Source organism: Orcinus orca, chromosome 15, assembly GCF_937001465.1.
Source record: "Orcinus orca chromosome 15, mOrcOrc1.1, whole genome shotgun sequence".
Classification (NCBI taxonomy): Eukaryota; Metazoa; Chordata; class Mammalia; order Artiodactyla; family Delphinidae; genus Orcinus; species Orcinus orca.
This window is the reverse complement of record NC_064573.1, coordinates 29980923-30005539: the sequence shown is the minus strand read 5'-3', so window position 1 is coordinate 30005539 and position 24617 is coordinate 29980923. Positions and strand designations below refer to the sequence as shown.

The following is a 24617-nucleotide window of genomic DNA, read 5'->3' as shown; positions in this document are numbered from 1 at the left end:
CACCATGAGTATTCTCACCATGGACAGTGTCACCATTTTCAAATGACACCATGGGCCCTACCACCATGGGCACTGTCATCATGGACACTATCACCATGAGCCCTGTCACCATGTGTACTGTCAGCTTGGGAACTGTCTCCATGGGCACGGCCACCAAGTGTATTATTACCATGTGCACTATCACCATGAGAACTGTCACCATGTGCACTGTCACTGTGAGCACTGTCATTATAGGCACTGTCACCGTGAGCACTTTATCCAAGGGCACTTTCACAATGGGCACTGTCACCGTGAGCACTGTCACAATGGGCACTGTAATCTTGGGCACTGTCACTATGGACACTCTCACCTTGGGCAATGTCAACATGGGAAGTATCACCTTGGGCATTGTCCACATTGGCACTGTCACTGTGGGCACTGCAACCGTGAGCACTATCACCAAGTGCACTGGCACCATGGGCACTGTCACCATGAGCAGTGTCACCGTGAGCAGTCACCGTGAGCAGTCACCATGAGCACAGTCACCATGGGCACTATCACTATGAGCAGTCTCACCATGGGCTGTGTCACCATTTTGCAATGACACCATGTGCCCTACCACCATTGGCACTCTCACCATGGGCACTATCACAGTGAGCCTTGTCACCATGTGCACTGTCACCATGTGCACTATCACCATGAGCACTGCCACAGTGAGCACTAGCACCATAAGCACTGTCACCATGGGCACTGTCACCAGGAGCACTATCACCATGAGCACTGTCACCATGGGTACTGTCATCATGGGCACTGTCACTGTGAGCACTATCACTGTGAGCACTGTGAGCCTGGGCAATCTCACCATGGGCATTTTCCCTGTGAGCACTGTCACCATGGAACTATAACCATGGGCACTGTCATGGTGGGAAGAATCACTATGGGCCCTATCACCGTGAGCACTCTCAACATGGGCACTATCACCGTGAGCACTGTCTCCATGGGCACTATCACCATGAGCACTGTCACCATGGGCACTATCACCATGGGCACTCTCACCATGGGCAATGTCACTGTGAGAAATCTCACCATGGGCAGTGTCACCATGGGAACTTTCATCATGCGCATTGCCACTGTGAACACTGTCACCATGGGTACTGTGACTGGGCAATGTCACCATGGGCACTGTCACCGTGCGCACCAACACCATAGTGTACGTCACCGTAGGCACTACAACCATGGGCACTATCACCATGAGCACTGCCACTGTGAGCAGTATCACCATAAGCACTGTCACCATGGGCTCTATCACCATGGGCACTGTCACCATGAGCACTCTCACCATGGGCACTGGAACCATGGGGACTCTCACCATGAGCACTGTCACCATGGGCATTATCACCATGAGCACTGTCACCGTGGTCACTGTCATCATGGGCACTGTCACTGTGAGCACTCTCACCATGGGCACTCTCATTGTTGGCACTCTCACCATGGGCACTGTCACCATGGGCACTCTCACTATGGACACTGTCATCGTGGACACTATCACCATGAACACTGCTACTGTGAGCACTATCACCATAAGCACTGTGACCATGGGCAATGTCACTATGGGTACTGCCACCATGGGCACTATCACTGTGTGCACTGTCACCATGGGCAATCTCACCATTGTGCACTCACCATGTGAACTACCACCATGGGTACTGTCACATTGGGCACTATCTCCATGAGCACTGTGACCAAGAGCACTGTCACCATGACAATTCTCATGGTGACAGTGCTCATGGTGACTGTACACTCGGTGATAGTGCCCATGGTGGCAGTGCCCATAGTGACAGTGCTCAAGGTGATAGTGCCCATGGTGACTGTGCTTATGGTGATAGTGTTCACGTTGGCAGTGCTCATGGTGATATTGCTCAGGTGGCAGTTCCCATGGTGACAGTGCCCACGTTGATAGTTCCCATGGTGACAGTGCCCGCAGTGATAGTGCCCATGGTGATCGTGCCCACGGTCACAGTGCCCATGGTGACAGTGCACATGGTGACAGTGCTCACTGTGATAGTGCCTATGGTGGCAGTGGCCACGGTAACAGTGCCCATGTTGACAGTTCTCATGGCTGCAGTGCCCATGGTGTCACTGCCCATGGTGACAGTGCTCACAGAGATAATGCCCATGGTGGCAGTGCACATAGTGGCAGTGCCTATGTTGACACTACCCATGGTGACAGTGCTCTCAGTGATAGTGCCCATGGTGACAGTGTCTACGGTGAGAGTGCCCATGGTTTTAGTGCATATGGTGTCAGTGCAAAAGGCTGACAGTGCCCATGGTGACAGTACTCCCGGTGATAGTGTCAATGGTTTCAGTGCCCATGGTGACAGTGCTCATGGTTACAGTTCTCAAGGTGATAGTGCTCATGGTGATATTGCTCACGGTAACAGTGCCCATGGTGACGTTACTCTTGCTGACAGTACTCATGCTGACAGTGCTCGTGGTTGCACTGGACAAGGTGATAGTGCCCATGGTGGCAGTGCTCATGGTGACATTGCTCAAGGTGGCAGTGCCAATGGTGACAGTGTCCATGGTGGCAGTGCTCATGGTGATCGTGTTCACAGTGTTAATGCCCATGGTGACAGTGCTTATGGTGAAAGTGCTTACGGTGTTAGTGCTTATGGTGATAGTGCTCACGGTGATAGCGCCCTGGGTGACAGTGCTCATGGTGACAGTGCCCATGGTGACAGTGCTCATGGGGTCAGTGCTCAGGGTTGCAGTACCCATGATGACAGGGTTCACAGTGACTCTGCCGATGGTGGTAGTGCCCATGGTGACAGTGAGCACAGTGTCAGTGCTCATGGTGATAGTGCCCATGGTGACAGTGCTATCGGTGACAGTTCCCATGGTGACTGTGCACACAGTGATAGCACCCATGGTGGCAGTGCCCATGGTGACAGTGCTCACAGTGATAGTACCCATGGTGGCAGTGCCCATGGTGACAGTGCCAATTGTGACAGTGCTCATGGTGATAGTGCACACGGTGGTAGTGCCCATAGTGAAAGTGCCCATGGAGACAGTGCCTATGGTGAAAGTGCCCAGGGTCACACTGCCCATGGTGACAGTGCTTATGGTGACAATGCCCATGGTGATGGTGCTCATGGTTAAACTGCCCATTGTGACAGTGCCCATGGTGATAGTGCCAGTGGTGACAGTGCTCACGGTGAAAGTGCCCATGGTGACATTGCCCACAGTGATAACGCTCAAGGTGACAGAGCTCACGGTGATAGTGGCCATGTTGACAGTGCCCTTGCTGAGAGTGCTCATGGTGATATTGCTCACGGTGACAGTGCCCATGATGAGAGTGCTCATGTTGAGATTGCTCATGATGACAACACTCATGGTGGCAGTTCCCATGGTTACAATGCTCATTGTGGCAGTGCTCATGGTGATAGTGCTTATGTTGACAGTGCTCCCAGTGACACTGTCAATGGTTTCAGTGTCCATGGTGACAGTGCTTACGGTGATATTGCTCACGGTGGCAGTGCTCCTGGTGATACTGCTCAGGGTGACAGTATGCACAGTTCCCATGGTGAGTGTGCCCACTGTGACTTTTCCCATGGTGACAGTGCCCACGGTCACAGTCTCCATGGTGAGAGTGTGCATGGAGACAGTGCACATTGTGACATTTCCCACAGTGAAAATGCCCATGGTGACAGTGCTAACGATGACAGTGCCAATGGTGACAGTGCCCATGGTGATAGTGCCTATGGTGACAGTGCTCACGGTGACAGTGCCCATGGTGAGAGTTCTCATGGTGACAGTGACCACAGTGACAATGCCCATGTTGACAGTGCTCACAATTAAAATGCTCATAGTGACAGTGCCCATGGTGATACTGCCCATGGGGGTCAGTGCTCACAGTGAAAGTGCCCATGGTCACATTGCCCACTGTGATAGTGCACAAGGTGAGAGTGCTCACAGTCTTAGTGCCCATGGTGACAGTGCCCATGGTGGCAGTGCCCATGGTGACAGTACCCATGGTGATAGTGCTCATGGTGATAGAGCCCATGGTGACAGTGCCCATGGTGGCAGTGCCCATGGTGACCATGTTCACAGTATCAATGCCCATGGTGACATTGCTCATGGTGACAGTGTTTACGGTGAAAGTGCTTACAGTGCTAGTTCTTACGGTGATAGTGCTCATGGTGATAGCGCCCTGGTGACAGTGCTTATGGTGACAGTGCTCATGGTGAAAGTACCCATGGTGACATTGCTCATGGTGACAGTGACCATGGTGATAGTGCCCATGGTGACAGGGCTCATGGGGTCAGTGCTCAGGGTTGCAGTACCAATGGTGACAGGGTTCACAGTGACTGTGCCAATGGCGGCAGTGCCCATGGTGACAGTGCTCATGGTGACAGTGTCCATGGTGACAGTGACCACAGTGTCAGTGCTCACAGTGATAGTGCCCATGGTAACAGTGCCCATGGTGACAGTGCTCACGGTGATAGTGTGCATGGTGACAGTGCACATGGTGACATTGCCCATGGTGAGAGTGCTCACAGTGAAAATGCCCATGGTGACATTGCTCATGGTGACAGTGCTTACATTGAAAGTGCTTACGGTGATAGTGCTCATGGTGATAGTGCTCACGGTGGCAGTGCCCAGGGTGACAGTGCCCATGGTGATAGTGCCCATGGTAATAGTGCCAACAGTGACACTGCTCAAGGTGATAATGCCCATGGTTACAGTTCCCATGGTGCCAGTTGCAATGGCGACAATGCCCACTGTGGCAGTGCCCATGGTGGCAGTGCCCATGGTGACAGTGCCCATAGTGACAGTGCTCATAGTGACAGTGCTCATTGTGGCAGCGCCCATGGTGAGAGTGCTCATGGTGATAGCACCCATGGTGACAGTGCTCATGGTGACAGTACTCATAGTGACAGTGCTCATGGTGGCAGTGCTCTTGGTGACAGTGCTCAGGGTGATAGTGCCCATGGTGCCAGTGCTCTTGGAACAGTGCTCATGGTGATAGTACTCATGCTGACAGTGCCCATGGTGGCAGTGCCCATGGTCGCAGTGCTCATGGTGATAGTCACAGTGGCAGTGCCCACAGTGACAGTGCCCATTGTGATATTGCCCATGGTGATAGTGGCCATTGTGACAGTGCCCAAGGTCAGAGTGCCCATGGTGACAGGGTTCACGGTTACAGTGCCCATGGTGACAATGCTCACGATGACAATGCCCATGGTGACAGTGCTCATGGTGGCAGTGCCCATGGTGACAGTGCTCATTGTGGCAGTGCTTATGGTTGAAGTGCCCATGGAGACAGTTCTCACAGTGGAAGTGCCCATGGTGGCAATGCCCATGGTGACAGCGCACATGGTAACATTGCCCATGGTGACCTTGCTCAAGGTGATAATGCCCATGGTGACGGTGCCCATGATGGCAGTTCCCATGGTGACAATGCCCACTGTGGCAGTGCCGATGGTGACAGTGCACATGGTGACATTGTCCATGGTGACAGTAGTCACAGTCATATTGCCCATGGTGACAGTGCCCATAGTCGCTATACCCATGGTGACAGTGCTCACGGTGATAGTGTCCATGGTGACTGTGCTCATGGTGGTAATGCCCATGGTGACAGTACCGATGGTAACAGTGCTCTCGGTGATAGTGCTCATGGTGCCAGTTTCTACAGTGACAGTGTCCATGGTGGTAGTGCACATGGTGGCAGTGCAAAATGCTGACAGTGCCCATGGTGACAGTGCACACAGTGATAATGTCCATGGTGACTGTGCTCATGGTGTCAGTGCTCATGGTTGCAGTAACCATGTTGACATTGCTCACAGTGACAGTGCTCATGGTGGCAGTGCCGATGGTGACAGTGCACATGGTGACATTGTCCATGGTGACAGTAGTCACAGTCATATTGCCAATGGTGACAGTGCCCATAGTCGCTATACCCATGGTGACAGTGCTCTCGGTGATAGTGCCCATGATGCCAGTTTCTACAGTGACAGTGTCCATGATGGTAGTGCACATGGTGGCAGTGCAAAATGCTGACAGTGCCCATGGTGACAGTGCACACAGTGATAGTGTCCATGGTGACTGTGCTCATGGTGTCAGTGCTCATGGTTGCAGTAACCATGTTGACAGTGCTCACAGTGACAGTACTCACAGTGACAGTACCGATAGTGACTGAGCTCACGGTTATAGTGCTCACGGGAATATAGTTCACGGTATTAGTGCCCATGGTGACTGTACCCATGGTGACAGTGCTCATGGTGAAAGTGCTCGCGGGGTTCAGCTTTGGATTTGGCCCCTCCTCTGCATGTAGGTCGCATGAGGGTGTCTGTTCTTCACTCAGGACGGGGTTAAAGGAGCCACTGATTCCGGGGCTCTGGCTCACTCAGGCCGTGTGGACTGAAGGGTATGGATATGGGGTGAGCCTGCGGCGGCAGAGGCCGAGATGATGTTGCACCTGCCAGAGGCGCGCTGTGTGTTCTCCCGGGGAAGTTGTCCCTGGATCACGGGACCCTGGCAGTGACGGGCTGCAGGAGTTCCCGGGAGGGGAGGTAGGGATAGTGACCTGTGCTCGCACACAGGCTTCTTGGTGGCTGCAGCAGCAGCCTTAGCGGCTCACGCCCGTCTCTGGGGTCCTCACTGATAGCCACGTCTCACGCCCTTCTCTGGAGCTCCTTTAAGCAGTGCTCATAATCCCCTCTCGTCGCGAACCAGGAAACAGAGGCAAGAAAGAGTCTCTTGTCTCTTTGGCAGCTGCAGACATTTCCGGACTCCCTCCTGGCTAGCCGTGGCACACTAACCCCTTCAGGCTATGTTCATGCCGCCAACCCCAGTCCTCTCCCTGCGATCTAAGCTCAGAAGCCCAAGTCTCAGCTCCCAGTCCCCGCCCTTCCCGGCGGGTGAGCAGACAATCCTCTGGGACTGGTGAGTGCTGGCAGGCACCGATCCTCTGTGCAGAAAACTCTCCGCTTTGCCATCCACACCCTGGTGGCTACGCTCTCCTCCATGACCCTGAAGCTTCCCCCCTCCGCCACCCGTAGTCTCTGCCCACAAAGAGGCTTCTAGTGTGTGGAAACCTTTCCTCCTTCACAGCTCCCTCTCACTGGTGCAGGTCCCATCCCTATTCTTCTGTCTCTGTTTTTTCGTTTTTCTTTTGCCCTACCCAGGTATGTGGGGGAGGTTCTTGCCTCTTGGGAGGTCTGAGGTCTTATGCCAGCGTTCAGGGGTGTTCTATAGGAGCAGTTCCACGTGTAGATGTATTTCTGATGTATCTGTGGGGAGGAAGGTGATCTCTGCGTCCTACTCTTCCACCATCTTCTCCTGTCTCAATTTTTAATTTCTGAAAGTACCTTACATACACTGTTAGTAATCTTCACAACCATTTGAGCTGGGTAAACTGAGTCAGGAAGGTCAGAATTATTGAACGAATGAATGAATGAGTAAAAAGTTCAGTAGCTTTAACGTATCTGGGACAGTCATAGTCTAACCAATTTTCAATCCACAAGCATTTTTTACAATTCTGAAAACTTCCACATAATTGTAAATGGGACAATAGTAGTAAATTACTATTTGGATAAAGAAAAGATACAAGGTAGCACAACATAGTTTACCAACTTACAAACAGACACATTCAATTTGGTGCTAAGTCATGAAATATTCTTTTGCAATTTATGAAAAATATCCAATAGGCATGTAATGGCCAAAAAGTACAAATGATACAAATATCTATAGACATGACAATGTACAAATTGTGACATAAATCTATCAGAAACTAGAAAATCTATGTTGGTCTTATAGTTCCAGCTTGCTAAAAGATACAGGTTTTGGGTGGGAACACAAATAAATCCAGACCTGGCAGGGTTTCCAGAAAGTATGGGAACTAGCAAAGAGTATGCCTCTGGATGGCAGTGGGTCCAACATGAAATAAAACAGTGCCTTAATCGGTATGTTGTATGCTGGGATGGAAAATATAGGAGCAAGGGATATTTGGAGAATCAGACAGCTAAGTATTTGACACTAACAAAATCTACCAGTATCCCATAGGGCCTCAGGTACCATGCAAGGGTTTGAGGGATTCCAGTATTTAATTAAATCAAAATGTGACAATGGGAAGAATTAAGGACAGCCTCAGGGATAGATGAACTGGGTATGTTGCAACAGGACATGTCTCAGTTAACCTGATGGGTTCAAAATGCAGGAAGTGGGTATACGGGACAAGACAATACCCTAACTGTAAGAATAAAGGTTTCGGTCAGGGTAGGGCCTCATGTTCCTAAGTGTTGAAATAGAGCTCTTTAGTTTCTTCCTCCTACATGTAAGATTCTTTTAGAGGTTAAGATGATGCTGGGCCTGCAAGCTAAATTTAAATGGCTGGAATTAGGGAGAGAAAATAAGTTACATAGGCTCGGAACCAGGAAAAGCCTAACTAACGGTTTGCCTAAATAGAATTGAATGTTGGAACTGAATATTTTAATATGTAAACATTTTACTGATACCAAAATGTGGCTTACCACACTCCCCCCAATCTCACACCGCCCACCCTAACCTGCAGTAGCTATGGGTCCCTTGATTTCCATGGAAATATAGAGAAAAGAGACACTGATCTGGCTTGAAGGTATTTAGTAAGTTGTTAGGCTCACATCACATACTAGTATCATGTAAGTAGGCCATCTGAAGTAGGAAGCTAAGGGGAAAAACCTTGAAAAACACTTAAAATCTTAAGCCACATCTCCATACTACACCACCTTTCACAATTTCTTCTCAGATAAGCATCATCCCCATCAGTGAAAAAACTCGTATCTCATAATAATAAAAACAGGCCTAAATATTAAATGTGTGTCTTTGGAGGTCCCATCTATGGGATATCTTCCTGGTACTAGAAAAGTCACCAGAAAGATCAATTTTGCACCCCTCCCTGAAAGCTTACCACCAAGGAAAATGACTAGATCCATAGATTTCCTCCCTCAAACCAGCTTACCTCAAACATAAATCATTAGCAACTCAGCCTTTACTCACATTATCACAGTCACAAGAGTGGTTAGGGAGCAAAGCACTAACCACGGGAACTATAACAGAGGTCACCCAGGCCAAGTTGGGCTGATGGCAGATATCTGCTCCTTACGCTTGGGTGCAGAATGCGACTCGCCACAATGCCTTTTTCACAGACCCTTTTTAAAGTTTCTCCACAAAATCCAACAGGTCATGTTCGTTCATGATGCTTTGAGATAAACAATTGTCAAGAGAAAAACATGCAATATGTCTTACAATGTTGCAGTCCTTAAAAATATGACAAGGAGATAACCATGTAGACAAAACCAGAGCATTTAAAATAATCTGTATTCTACAAACATACCAGTGAATGCTATTAATAAGGTAATATGACATAAAACAAAATGAGAAATATATGTAAGACTGTTCCCTTTAGTGTACAGAATTCATGGCAGTTGCTGCACTATCGAGCTACTTACATCTATGACTGTCTGTTCTGGTAATACAAAATGAGGCCAAAGTGTGTCAACTTGTTTCCCACAGAAACCAAAAAATCTACATGAATCACTTTTCTCCTGTGCCCTTTCACCTTATCTGCTCCCAGTTCTCCACGAATGTCCTCTTCCTTCTCTAATTATTCTCCTCTTCATTTTGCTTGGCCTTGCACCCAAGCATGCAAGACAGAATCCTAGAGGTCCAAGATTCTAGAGTGGCTGTTTGCAAGGGGGAGGAGGAGATTACAGTAACTGTCACACTGTATATACTTCTGTGCAAAGAAAAAGGGACAGTATTCAGAATGTCTCTCACATATAAAAGAGCTAGATGGCAGGATACCTGTGTGGCCCAAAGAATCAGAACAACCAAAGGCTGGAAGAGGAAAGGTCTGCAACCAGCTCTGTCTGCTAGCTCTCTGGTATTTGCTTCCAACAGGCAGAGTATATTTTGTGAAGCATCAAGCACTGAAAAGAAGACTCCTGCTGCTGGAAGATGACAGCAAGTAACATTCATGAGGGTAAGAATGCAAGATCAAGGTTTGTCCTAGACACAATGCCCATAATGGGAAAAAAAAAAAAAAAAAAAGAAAGCAGAAGAGAAATGTAAGTCCAACCTGGCCCATCCTCGCCCTGCCCAAGAAAGGTAGGAGTCAAGGAGATGAAACTAAAAGAGAAGAGCCTTGGACCACAACATTCTCCACAAGGTACACTCAACAAACTTCACCCTACTCTTTAACCAAGTTACAAAAAGAGCTTCTTAATCCCTACACTTGCTCCTTAAAAGCTGCTATAAGTTCACTAATTAGACAGATACGATTTCAGAACAACTGTAATAGTTCAAACTAGATGGCTCTTTCCTTCCAAAGGATATTAATTAAGATATATATAGCTCTAAGTATATGATACATAAAATATTAATACTCTGTAGGATATAAGTAACTGTTAGTAAATTATATTAATGAATGTCTGTAAGAAATGTTGCAATGATTTTCCTAATGTAGGAGCCTGGGGGAGGTAAATTGGTCTTCTAGGATTTCCTCCCCAGAGCTCAGAAATTTAGGTGTTGTTTTAGATATCCTACACTCTCTCCATCCACCCCCGCCTTCCTGTTGGGGATCAGACCTCCCTATTGGCTATCTCATACCTTGAAACTGCCTGCTTTGTGACGTCATTCTCCTACCAAACCCACTACCACTTGGTAGAGTCTTGGGGTTTCCGTGGAGTTGTCTGTAAATAAATTTGGATCATCACAAGTGACCAGTGACCAGTAACCAGTGACCTTTGTACTGGACACATGCGCCATTCAGCTGCAGCCACTCAGAAATGCTCTGGTGTTGTCTCCTCATCCCTTGTATCTGCAGTTGATGCTTCTTCTTCTTCTCTGACCATGTCAGGTAAGAAAAGAAACTTTTCAAAGTTTTTCATTAGATTTATTTTGCCCCTAAATTTACTAGTAGATTCAAAATAGCACGGAATAATGAGGGAAAGTATTGAACTAGAGCTCTGGAGACCTAATTTCAGTTTTGATTTTGGCATTTACTAACTGTGTGACTTTGGACAAATCATTGACTCTCCCAGAAAGCCTGATTTTTTCCTTATCTGTTACATTAGGATAATACATTGGTTGACCACTCTGATCCCTTTCTTTTCTAATATTGAGCCTTAAAGGGTACCCATGTAGAAAATGAAATCAGAGACTTCTCAAGAGTGTTTCAACAGAAAGACAGAAAAGCCAGGTGACAAAGAAAACTAGCAATATATACCAAGATGTTTCATCTCTAATGGTCTCCCTCCACTAATATTTCGACTAGTTGAAAAGAGAAAACAGGGAGAGAGGATGGAGAGTACTGGGCTATAGGGAGGTCCAGAGTCAAATGTAAGGAAGTTTAGGATAGTTTTCATCAACTTTTCACCAGAAAAGTCATACTCTGTTTTTTTTCTTTTACTGCCTCTCTGAATACAGTTGGTACTTGACAGTTTTGAATATAAATATCTTAGAAATATGTTCTAGAAATGATGCTTCCTATATACAAGAAACCAAAGTGGTTATCTAGGGGTCTGCTTTTCAATGTTTTATTCTTTCTAATTTTTAAACTATGTAGATGTTTCTCCAATTAAAAATTTTAAACGATATCTTCTAAATTGAATCAGAAGGACTATTTCCTTTGTGTGATATGTAGGTTCTAAGGCAAGGTTGCTTTTCGTCTTTACAGTTCTTTCCTTCCTAACACAGAGAGCACATTGATCAACAGCCATCATTCATTTTTAGATCTTAGCTACCTAAGAAGAAAAAGTCAAGCCCCACATCTCTAATTCCACATTGAGGGAATTCACTGGCGGTCTAGTGGTTAGGACTCGGTGCTTTCACTGGCAGGGCCACGCGGCACGGCAAAAAAAAAAAAAAAATTCCACATTTATCTAGAACAATATTGTGGAGTCCTTTCAATGTTCTTACGTTTGAAAATCTCTTTTAATTGGATTCTAGTGATGATGGTGTTTTTAGGTTTTGGGATGTCATCTTCTTGGATGTTGAAGATGATTATAATCTAAGCTCTAGGATAAATACAAAAACCTTCTTGATACTTTTTAAGCTTCCTTTCTGCTTATTATATATTTCTATTCTTTGAAACATATATTTCTACCAGGCTTAATACCTGTTACTTGCTGTGTAAAAATATGAATGAGCACAATAATGAAATTCTTTTACACTTATTATTTTGCTGTTTGCTTTGTACCAGTTTTCACTGAAATACTTGCCTGCATATATTGTGGCTACCTATACATTCACATTGATTGAATTTTGTTGCTTGTTATGCATTTTTACTGATATATCTTCTCTGTCTGTATGTATTGGCTAGGAATTCATTCAAAATCACCTTCTATTGTGTTTTTTGGTTAATAGTATTCACTAAAATACAGTGGGCAAAATTCACTTTCATAACATTACACGTATGGTACAGAAGGTCATTTGTTAGTAAACTCATTATGCTTTGATACTTGCCACATACCCCAGTTTTCATAACTATGTATTTTGTTTTCATTATGTAATATGTTTTTCATGATTTTTCTTTGTCTTTCTAGAACTTATTGCATCTTCCTGCATATAAATCATACACAATATATCAGTTTATTCATGTATTAATTATTACTGCTATTATTATTGGTGGTGGTGTTATAACCACTTTATAGATGAGTAATCTGAAGTAATCAGATAACTTTTTTCTTTCCAAAAGCACTTAAGAAATTCACTTTCGGGTAATCATTTTGAGGTAGGATGAGAAACCAGGCTTGACAAGGGTAAAAATGACTCTTTAAATTTACCAGGTGGACTGAGCTATATGTGAACTCTAGGTAATAGCGTGGGAACTGCACAAGCAAAGTGAGACACTGAAGATTACAATGGTAATAGCTGTACTGTTTTCTAATGGACAAAAAAACTGCCTATAGTATAAGTTCTATTTCTCCTGCTTTCTGGCAGTATCATGCTCAGAGTAGCGTCCTGCCAAGGAAGTCAGGATACTTAGGTTCTGAAACCTGGCTAGGATACTAACATAATGAGAGAATTTGAACAAGTCAACCCGACCTCTCTGAGCCTCAGTTTCCTTCCTCATGACACTGTGAAAATAGAAGTTCTCTAAGGACCTCCTAGTTCTAAAATGCTTCCAGTCTAGGAAACAGCATAGAAGTCAATACTAGTGCAGGCTGAAGGGAAAGATAGGGTAGGGAGAAGGTTGCTTCCAGCCTAGAGAACAATGTCTGAACCATACCACTTGGGTCTTCTGCCCATCTGTGCCCAACATGGGAGCACAGGCAGTTAATACAGAAGAGTGTAAAACTGCTCAGTCCTTACAACCATCATAACGGTCTGATTTTTGGTTTCTCAGTAAGTATTGACATTAGAGGTGTCCTGATAGCAAGAATCTTAAGATAATGCTGTTCCTCAAACATAGTGAGAATTTATCAATCTCCCTGATTTTTTCATTACCCTCTTGTTCTTACAGAAAATTTCCAAAATCCACCTGTACTTGGAACTCTAAATTCTCTGCAGCACTCTCTTCCTATGGTGAGCAATGCAACTTCCCTAACAGGAAGTGTCTGCAACTTCTCCAGAGTCTCTGCTCCTGCCATCAGTTCGGCATCAGCTACGGCTACCTCTTTCCAGACACTCATGGGTAGTGCCTACCTTCACCAACAGTCTAGCACAACTATGTTATCTGCAGTTACTGACCAGAGCCAGATCTCCACTTCAGCTGCTTCCTATCCAGGTGTTCTTGACTGGGACATCACAGGAAGCACTGAAAAGAATTCTTCTTCACTCGGAGACGTTACTCTGGCCATCCCTGACCAGCACACAGCTGCTTCCTCCATGTTTATGGCAGCCCAGTATGATAAAACTGCAGACCCCAATAACATGGTCCCTCTATATCCGTCACTTTCTGCCAGGCTTGCTCAGGGAACACCATCTCAAATTCGAAATCAGGGACACAGCCTGTCACTTCCCTACCAGGAAGGAAGCCAGGTATATTACTATAACTAAGGCACATTGGGGTCTTTACTGTATGGAGAACTTGGCTCCTGCATGCAATCCTATGGCTCTGTGTCATACACATGAAGTAGGGCCTCTGTGCAACCAGAAATGGTAATGGTACTAAAGGAGATTCAACCCACAAATATCCAACCACCAGCTTCCACCTCTGGAATCTACTACCCTGTGCCTGCTCAACCCATCACAGAAACAAGTTTTCAAGGTGAGTACAAACAGCAAGAAAGTTGAACAATGAGGTCAGCATTAAAAAATGGGGTCAAGTCTACAGCTGGAAAGTGGTGTACAGACAGGTAGAATTTAGATCCTGAGCCTTTAATAACCACTACCTTCGCTCAGGGCTCTCTGTTTTTCGACTCTATATAAGAACACCTAGGGCTTCCCTGGTGGTGCGGTGGTTAAGAATCCGCCTGACAATGCAGGGGACACGGGTTCGAGCCTTGGTCTGGGAAGATCCCACATGCCGTGGAGCAACTAAGCCCATGTGCCACAACTACTGAGCCTGCATTCTAGAGCCCGTGAGCCACAACTACTGAAGCCCACGTGCCTAGAGCCCGTGCTCTGCAGCAAGAGAAGCCACTGCAATGAGAAGCCCGCACACTGCAACCAAGAGTAGCCCCCGCTAGCCACAACTAGAGAAAGCCCGTGTACAGCAATGAAGACCCAGTGCAGCCAACAAAATTCATGCATAACATAAATAAGTGCAAAAAATAAATAAATAAAAATAAATTAAAAAAAAATCACACCTAATTGAGGTGGGAAGGTGGGAGGGACTCTCTAAAGGTCATCTATGCTACATGTACAAGAACCCCGAGAGCATACCAATAGGTACCACATTTTTCACTGTGGTAGCCGATCATTCCCCCTGTACTACCACAGTGTATCACTCCCTTCCCTGATCTACTGCTAGAGTCTCTTTGGAAGGTGTTTCAGATCTCTTATTATGATAGTGCCAGTTTACCTGTCCTCACTTCCTTAAATTATACCAGGATTTAAGACCTTGTGGTCCGGGATCCTGTCCAGAGCAAGTAGGCTAAGACTCTGTCTTTGTTTATATGTTTCATCAGGAAGGGCTCTACTCCCTCTCCTAGTTCATGGTGTGAAGTGTTCTTAGCCTTTCAGGAAAGTGGGGAGAATTGAAAGAACTCTATATGAGAATGCTAGGCTTTGTAAAACATTTCATTTTTAAAAAAATAAGACTCATTTTTTATTTGACTTCTAACAATCCTATGAAATACAAAGAAAGCCAAGAAATCAGTGACATGAAATGATCACCAGTAAGAATTACAACAGTCTCCGCTTATCTCGTAGCATAGGGCACTGTCTGTGATTCTTAAGAAGAGTTAGTAGAAATGCCTTGCCCATCTTGCCCCTAAGCACCAACACAGCAATCACGTACCTTGAAAGGTACGTGATTGCTGTGTTGGTGTTTAGGGGGAGCATCTCACTTACCAGGGAATGACTTCTACCTTGATTCCTTTGTAGGGATGGAGACTTCCCTGGTGATGAAAAATTCCCTGGGATTGCAGCCTCCAAGCCAGACATTTTGTGTGACACAAACTCAAGAACTCCCCAAGTCCTGCAGGGGCAGAAATATTCAGATAATTGAGAGTAACCCACCACCTGAACTTGGGGACATTTCAGGGACAGCTCCAGTCCAGAGTGCCAGTAGTCTCCTGGCCCTGCCTCCAGCTCCAAGCCAGGGAAAAATAGACAGGAAGCACTTGGAGGATATTACAACCAAGCTTTCAAAGCCTCTGGATGCCTACCAGATCCCAAGAGAAAACCAAGAGCCTCCACTACTCCCTTTAGATATCCCTGATATTCACCAGCTCCTGGCCTGCACGGATCCCCTCAGCCAAGAGGAGAAGCCTGGTTCTGAAAATGCTGATCTGGGAAAGAACAGCCTGAGTCTTGAGGACCGAGGGACAGTTGAAAATGGGATGGAATCTAGCAGTGGTTTTGCAGATATTACTACACTGGCGGAGGATATTCACCTTCCCCAGCTCTTTAATTCTTTGAAAGATCTTGATCAATCCAAAGGTCCCAACGTGATCAAAGCCAAAGACACCAGAGCCATTAAGGCGAATCAGGTGCAGGAAAAGACAAGTGTCATAAAGGTTCCCTCTGATCAACCCAGGAAGAACAAACATAAAGCCTCTGAGCCTATCAGTGGTGCTCCCAAGGCCAAAATCTAGCCAAAGAATCCAGAGTGCCGGTTAGGGGGAGAAGTGGTTCTATGCAATGCTGCAGTCAGTGACAGGGCTCCTGTGAACATGGTCAAGGATTCTAAAGGCAAACCTCAGAAAGTTGCATCCAGAAAGATCAGCAAAATAAAGAGCCATGGACAGGAAAGGACCACAAGGACCAGAGGAAGAAAGAAGGCTGAAGAGAATAAGCAGTCAGGGAACAAATTCAAGGCAGAAGAGAAGCCAACAATTCCCCAGACGAAGCGAAAGCAACACCAAACTGAGCTTATCCAAGAGAGCTTTAAAAAGCCTCGAACCTCCATAGGCATGCGCATGCTGGAGTCTGTGAAGGTTTTTCATGCACTGGGGAAGAAGAATGATAAGAGAACTGGGCTCTCCTCCTGTTGGGTCTTGGGAAATTCAAGCAAACCTAAAGACCCCCAGCCACCCCCAGCTATCCAGCCATGGCGGAATACCCCACGTGAGGGTAAGGGTCCTGAGAAAACTCAAGTCGAAGCCCAGAAACCAGACAGCAGTGCTGAAAGAGAGTGTCCGTCTCCACCCCAGTATGAGCTGCTGCCTCCTGGGAAGGTCAAGTTGATATATCTGCCTTTTTCTGCCTGGGACAAGCCTCAAGCTCAACCTGCTCCTCGGAGGCCACAGTCTCTGGCCTCTCATCGGCCTGCTGTTGCTGACCGTGCCCACCCTGCTTCTACTAACTCAGCTCAACCTGCTGCAGTCAGTTCTTCCCAGCCAGCTCCTGCCTCTTTGCCAGGTCCTGCCAAACCATCTCAGCCAACTGTGACCAACCCAACCCAACCCAACTGGGTTGGACCGACTGTACCCAGCCTAGTGTCCCTCAGTCTGCTGCTCCTAGGCCTGCACCCTAAAAAACTTCATCTTGCACCTCTCTCCAGCGGGAGCCTGTTCCCCCTGCTGTGACTAAGCGCCAGTCCCCAGCCAAGCTCCAAACCCCATTTCTACTCCAAGACTTCAGCAAGCAACCAGTTCCATGGAGGGAACACAATGTTCCTGAGGCAGTAATGTCAAAGCCCATCGAAAAAGAGCAGAGGACAGAGCGGGAGGTCATGAAGAGGCGGGCCCAACAACAAGGTGAGAATGCTGCCAAATACACCTCTTTGGGGAAACTGCAATTTTTCATTGAGAGGGAAAAAGAAATGGAAATTGCTGACTACTACGGATATTTAAAGAAAGAGCTGCTAGGATTGTTGGTGCCACCTTGGGGACCAGCTGTTCTTCCATGTATAGATAAGATAGGTATAAATTTCTCTATTTATTTTGATGTATTTTCAAACAATAAAACTGAATAAATAAATGTAATAGAATTAATAGGTGAGTAATAAAACTTTTGAGATGCTGCTAACTGTGGTGTGTGTTTGTTTTTTTTTTTTTTTTTGATGGGGTTGGAATCAAAGTCTGCATGAGAAAAGAAGGACTGAAAGTTGGATGGGACAATGAAGGAAAGGGGTAAAAACTGAGGAAAGAAAAAGGAACTTGGCCCAGGGCTAGGAAGGCCAAAAGACATTTATGGATTTATGAAAGGAAGCAGGAGTGAGGATGAAATGGCAGAAGTAAAAAGCAGGGTCAGAGGTCAGGGTTGAAAGAACCAAATCTGAGTAGAGTTGAAGATGACAGAAGGTGACTCTAGGTTCACTAGGAGAAATAGAAAAGGTCTCTTGGGGAGGTTGGCCTTAAGTCTCACAACCACCAGATAGGTATTTAAGAAAACAGGAGGTTCAGGACACATCTCTGAAAGGTTTGAGTTGCCTTATTCAGGTGTGATTATAGTGGGGGGTTAGGGAAATCTACGAGAGAGGTGGCTAGGGCTCAGAGTTATCCTAGGGGTAGCTGACAACAGGGGCAGAACCAAGGGAACTGCTGCATCAGGAGGCCCACGAATAGGGCCTGGTATGTACATCACCCTGTACTCAACACCTAAGCACCAGGGCAGCTAATGCACTATTCAGTTAATCCTGGCAACGACAGGCAAGGCCAGTATTCCTGTGCCACTTCACTTAGAGAGGTGCAGCAAAGGGCTGAGGTCACGTCGCATGTGGAGGTACAAGGCCTCAACTGGAGGCCCAAATGCCTCCGAAGTCCTCAGTATTTACAAGTGCCCGCAGGCGGCCAACCTGGCTTTCAGAGCACAGCATCCTGAGGTTACTGGTGGACGAGATCAAACTTCTGGACGGGCCTAAATATTATCTTGAGGGGCTTCCTCCATTGACCAGGGTGTGTGCCGCCTTCTGTAAACATCACCATCAACTGAAACGCACAAGAAAAATCCGACGGAAGCGTCCACTCTCACGGGTGAAAGCGGTGGAGGCACGCACACTGGGCAGTCGCTCCAACAGCCACAGGACCCAGGTGCCCAGCGGTTCACGGGTTCCCTGGGAGGCCTCGTGGGGCAGGTCGAGGGAGTGAGGATGGGAGAGAGTGGCAGGGGTGGGCGTCAAAAGGAATATAGTAGGGAGAAGGGAGAGATGGAGACAGTGGATAGTGGATAGTGACCATGGGAAAACTGGCAATTTTCATTTTCAAAATTAATTTTTTGAGATGTTATTCACATGCCATAACATTCACCTTCTGAAACTGCAAATTCAGTGTCATTTCGTACATTCACAAGCCTATGCAACCATCACCGTCATCTAACCCATCACGTTTTCATCACCCCACAAAGAACCCCGCGTAACCATCAGCAGGCCCTCTTCATCCCCTCCTCCTTCAGTCCCTGCAACCATTAATTTCCTTTCTGTCACTATAGTTTTGCCTTTTCTGGACATTTCATGAAATAATACAAATGTGACCACCGTGTGTGGCTTCTTTCACTTAGCATAATGTTTTCAAGTTCGTCCATGTCGTAGAATGTGTCAGTACTTCATTCCTTTTTATGACTGTATAATATTTCACATATACACCACATTTAAAAAATCCATTCATCCATTGATGGGCATTTGGTTTTTTTACACTAATAATCTCCATTTATTGACAGTTTATTCTGTGCCAGGCAGCACCAGGCTAAGTTACTGACCTTATTTCACAGATAAAGAGGCCTGGAGAGTGTGAAGAGTTTGCCCAAGATCAAGAGCTAGTAATTTGGGGAACTGGGGTTTGAACTCAGGCGAACTTCAGAGGTAATAAATTCACATGACAGAACATTAGAAAAGGTACACAAGGGTATTCAATGAAAAGTCACCCTTTTCCCCACGTTCCCCAGCCACACATTTCCCTCCTCAGAGACATCTGCTTTTGCCATGCTGTGGATCCTTCCAGAGAACAATTTATACCTCAACATGTATGTATCACAATTTATTGACTAACCTGTCCCACTGATTTGAAATGTCACTTTTATGGTATAATAGATTCTTTTTTTTTTTTTTTTTTTGCGGTACGTGGGCCTCTCACTGTTGTGACCTCTCCAGTTGTGGAGCACAGGCTCCGGACGCGCAGGCTCAGCGGCCATGGCTCACGGGCCCAGCCGCTCCACGGCATGTGGGATCTTCCCGTACCGGGGCATGAACCCATGTCCCCTGCATCGGCAGGCAGACTCTCAACCACTGCGCCACCAGGAAAGCCCTATAATAGATTCTTATACATATTTATATTACTCTTTTCAGAGCTGTCCTGACTCTTTTTTGCCTATCTTTTATGTTTTCCATTTCTCTAAAATTCTTTTTATCTTCAAAAATAATTTTTCCTTTTCCTGTTTGTTTCTCTTAAGGTATTATGTTCATTCACTCATATGATTTTATTTAAATTATTTACTTTTGGAGGTGTCGGGTATTAGTCACAGCATGTGGGCTCTTCGTTACAGTGCGTGGGCTCTTCCTTGCAGCTCGTGGGCTCTCTAGTTGTGGCGCGTGGGCTCCACAGCACGTGGGCTCAGTAGTTGCAGTGTGCGGGCTTAGTTTGTCTGTGGCATGGGGGATCTCAGTTCCTCAACCAGGGATCGAACCTGCATCCCCTGCATTGGAAGGCAGATTCTTAACCACTGGACAACCAGGGAAGTCCCCACTCTTGTATTATTTTAAATTTAGTCCTCATTTCTGAATTTTTTTCCTTTATTTTGAATTCTGTCCTGAGTTCTAACATCTTACCTAATTCTGGTTTATGCTGTTCGTTCACCTTTTTTTCATTATGGTAAAATATATATAAAACAAAATTTAGTATTTCAACCATTTTCAAGTATACAATTCAGTGACATTAAATATATTCACAATGCTGTGTGACCATCACCACTATCCAAATTCAAAATAATTATGTCTAAAGATTGAGCAGGACCTCAGAAAGATGGAGGCAGCAGCATAGTTTCTGAATCTCTCCAAACCCTTTCATGGAAGAAGATCAACTAAAACCAAACACCCATAGGTGGCATTTATCAGCATTTACCGTTTCCAGAACTTTTTCACCATCCCAAACAGACTCTAGAGCCATTAAACAATAACTTCCCATTCCCTCTTCGATCCATGTTCTTTCATCTTTTCCACTGTTTTTCCTAACATCTTTTAGCCCACTTTGAAATAATAGGTTACAGTTTTGATCTGTTTTGTGGACCTGTCTTTTCCAAATTTATTTTATTGTCTGAAGAGATGCTATTCTTATTCTCTTTTCCCTTACACTACCTCTGTACGGGATTTGATCCCAATCCTTTTCTTTTATTGATTTTTGGATGAAAATAGGTTTAAAGCACTTTGAAAAGGAGGTGCGAGGCCATGTGGAAACATGTTCCTCATGGCTGTTTCATCAATGCTTCACTTATTCTGGTGTGTTTTTTTTTTTTTTTTTTTTTGGTACACGAGCCTCTCACTGCTGTGGCCTCTCCCGTTGTGGAGTGCAGGCTCAGTGGCCATGGCTCACTGGCCCAGCTGCTCCGCGGCATGTGGGATCTTCCCGGACCGGGGCACGAACCTGTGTCCCCTGCATCGGCAGGCAGACTCTCAACCACTGCGCCACCAGGGAAGCCCTACTTATACTGTTTTGAAATAACTGTTTTCCAGGAGGCATAAACCAGTGGGCTTTATCATTGGACAGAGTGCAGAGAAAGGACCCCACGAAAGCTGATCACCTTAGCAAAAATGATTTAGTTATGGTTTCACCCAAGATTGGTCACAAACCAGCCTGGGAAACTCAATGAACCAGAGACAAGGTATAATGCCATCTTTCCTTCTCTCTGCCTCAGCTCTCAAGGATTGGTCACCTACATGTTATTAGTAATTATTAGTTGGTTTCTGTTCATAATTACTATCAGAAGACACAGCACTTATGGGCCTAATTATACTGCCCAGCTACGCACTATTCTTCTTCATTTTGGCTTCCTGTCCACCAGCAGGAACCTGATTTATTTTTGTTCTCCCTTCACCACAGCCCAGTAATTTCTGTGAATGACTCTCAGTCTCACCAGAATCTGTATCTCTCACTCTGCCCCAACATCCCACCCCATCATTCGTTCCCCGAAGTGTACTCTAGAAATTTAGGTAAACTGGATATTTTACCACTGTTCACCATCTCTTATGAAACCAGAAGAAGAGCAGCTTTCTTATGGAATGATGGAGAACTTGTAAAGATAAAACACCAGTCTGCAGGAGAAAGGGGAGAAGAGAATGATGGAAATAGTTTCCGGAAAACTATTTTTACATTTTGTTTTGTTTGTTCCTGGTAAATAAATTGAAATCTTCTAAACATTAAAAGAAAATCTAAACCACTAAATTCAATAATACAGGAATATAACTTTTTAAAAAAATTTCTTTGGCTATGCAGCATGTGGGATCTTAGCTCCCCAACTAGGGATTGTACCCATGCCTGCTGCACTGGAAATGCAGAGTCTTAACCACTGGACCACCAGGGAAGTCCCAGGAATATAACTTTTAGAGGAGAAGTTATAAACCCCTTGGTTATATGAACTGGAGAGTTTTAGTAAGAAGTCAGATATTTTAAATGACTTGGAGCTTTAAAGAAAGGAAGAAAGGAAGGAAGGAAGGAAGGAAGAAAAAGGGACTTCCTTGGTGGTGCAGTGGATATAATATCAAAAATAAAGTAATTAATTAAATAAATTTAAAAAAGAAAAAAAAATGCTGAAATCCACTAATTATTCAGGCTGTTATATCCCGCTATTTCCAGATACATCCCTTTTAAAACTTTTGGTAAAAGGTTATCTTATGTCAGAACAAATGAATTACAAACATTTCTTTCTGTCCAAAATTTGAGAAATTCCCCTACGCTTCTACCTTCAAATTTTATAAAAAGGGAAAAGTAGTGACAACCGTTATACTTACATCCAATTGCATCATCTGGCCACATACCTTCTACATCAATCAAATATCTACAAAACAACAAAATTCGAGTTATTTGTAAATAAAAAGAAAAGAAAATCAAGGTTTTGCAAAAAAAGGTCCAATTTCACTTTACAAATATAGATATAAAAATCGTAAGAAACTATCAGCACATCTAATCAATAATTATTAAAGAATGATACACACCAGGACTACAAAAAGGCATTATTCCAAGGATGCAAGGCTAACGCAACTTTAGAAACTCTATTAATATAATTATTTACATTAATACAACAACTTAACTAATAAATGAAAGAGAATAAAATACAGGACCAAACTGGCAGATGTTAAAAAGTTATCTGATAACATGCAACAGTTTCGGTGAAAATGCTCTGTACGCTAAAAAGAGGAGACTTAATATGACAGAGTATTCATCAAGAACCAACAAATAACAAAAGACAAATTAGGATAAATATTAACATCATATCTAAAAAACCCTATCTAACCAACCATAGGAGCCAGAAACTTAGGAATCACCATCACTGACAGCTATTTCTCCCTCACCCTCATCCTCAACCCACCACCAGTGCTAACAATGATACTGCCTACATACCTCTAGAATCTGTCCACATCTTTCCACCAAAATGACCACCATACCCTGGTTCAAACCACCATTATGCCCAATTTCTACGAAAGTCTCCTAACTTGTTTCCTCACTTCCATTCTTTTTCCCTGCAGTGTATTCTCCACTCGGTAGCAAAATGATAGGTTGAAAATGCAATTGGGTATGTTCCACACACTCACCTTCAACAAAAAAAGTTCAATGGTTTCTTATTACTCTTAAAGTCTGAAACCTTAAACATAAGCCTGCACGATTGAGCTCCTACCCTCACTTGTAGCTCCATTATAATCACATGCTCCCCCAACAGCCCCACCTTCCTGGCCAGTTCCTCCAACACAACATATGCTTTCCTCTTATACGGTCTTTTGTTATTCCTTATGCTCAGAAATCTCTCCGAAACGTCCCTATCTGCTTAATACCTACTCATCCTTCAGATATCAGCTGAAACATCCCTAAATAAACCTTCTCTAATCTCCATGATGAGATCAAATCCTCCCTAAAATATGCTCTCATGGTACCATGTTCCTCTCCTTGGCACTTGTCAGAGTTGTAATTCTACATGCAGAGTATGATTCTTGAATATCTATTCTTCCCTCTCAGGACTGTTAGAATTCACAAAGGGCAGGTCAAGTCTCTTCACTCACAAAATTTCACAAGTCTTTTTGCTAGCAACCAGCACAGTGTTTAAACATAACACATGCTCAATAAGTATTTCCTGCATGAACCACCATAAATTGGTACAGTGTAGCAACATCCACAAAAAGCATAAGGGCATCAATTCTTTGATGCAGAAGTCCCATTCTGAGTGAAGTTAACTGAGATAAAGCATATATATTCAAAGGTGTTCACACAGCAATGTTCATTACTATGACGTTTTATAATATCAAAAACTTCGGACTTTTATATGTTCATCAGTGAGCAAAGCAACAATGCAGCCTTAAAAAAAAATAAACAAATGGGACCTAATGAAACTTAAAAGCTTTTGCACAGCAAAGGAAAGTATAAACAAGACAAAAAGACAACCCTCAGAATGGGAGAAAATATTTGCAAACGAATCAACAAAGGATTAATCTCCAAAATATATAAATAGGTCATGCAGCTCATTATTAAAAAAACAAACAACCCAATCAAAAAATGGGCAGAAGACCTAAATAGACATTTCTCCAAAGAAGACATACAGATGGCCAAGAGGCACATGAAAAGCTGCTCAACATCACTAATTATTAACGAAATGCAAATCAAAACTACAATGAGGTATCTCCTCACACCAGTTAGAATGGGCATCATCAGAAAATCTACAAACAACAAATGCTGGAGAAGGTGTGAGGAAAGGTAACCCTCTTGCACTGCTGGTGGTAATGTAAACTGATACAGCCACTATGGAGAACAGTATGCAGGTTCCTTAAAAAATAAAAATAGAATTACCATGTGACCCAGCTATCCCAGTACTGGGCATATACCCAGAGAAAACCATAATTCTAAAAGACATAT

At 44.8% G+C, this 24617-nt stretch overlaps 3 pseudogenes; 2 read left to right on the top strand and 1 right to left on the bottom strand.

The window, feature by feature from the left end:
- Window positions 1-7444: 7444 nt before the first annotated feature.
- LOC101283647 (RNA/RNP complex-1-interacting phosphatase-like) overlaps window positions 7445-24617 on the bottom strand; it is a 30042-nt pseudogene continuing 12869 nt past the window's right edge.
- Window positions 10777-14256, top strand: LOC125961237 (uncharacterized protein C2orf78-like; annotated as a pseudogene).
- The window catches only part of LOC125961286 (uncharacterized protein C2orf78-like), a 30603-nt pseudogene continuing 22527 nt past the window's right edge, over window positions 16542-24617 (top strand).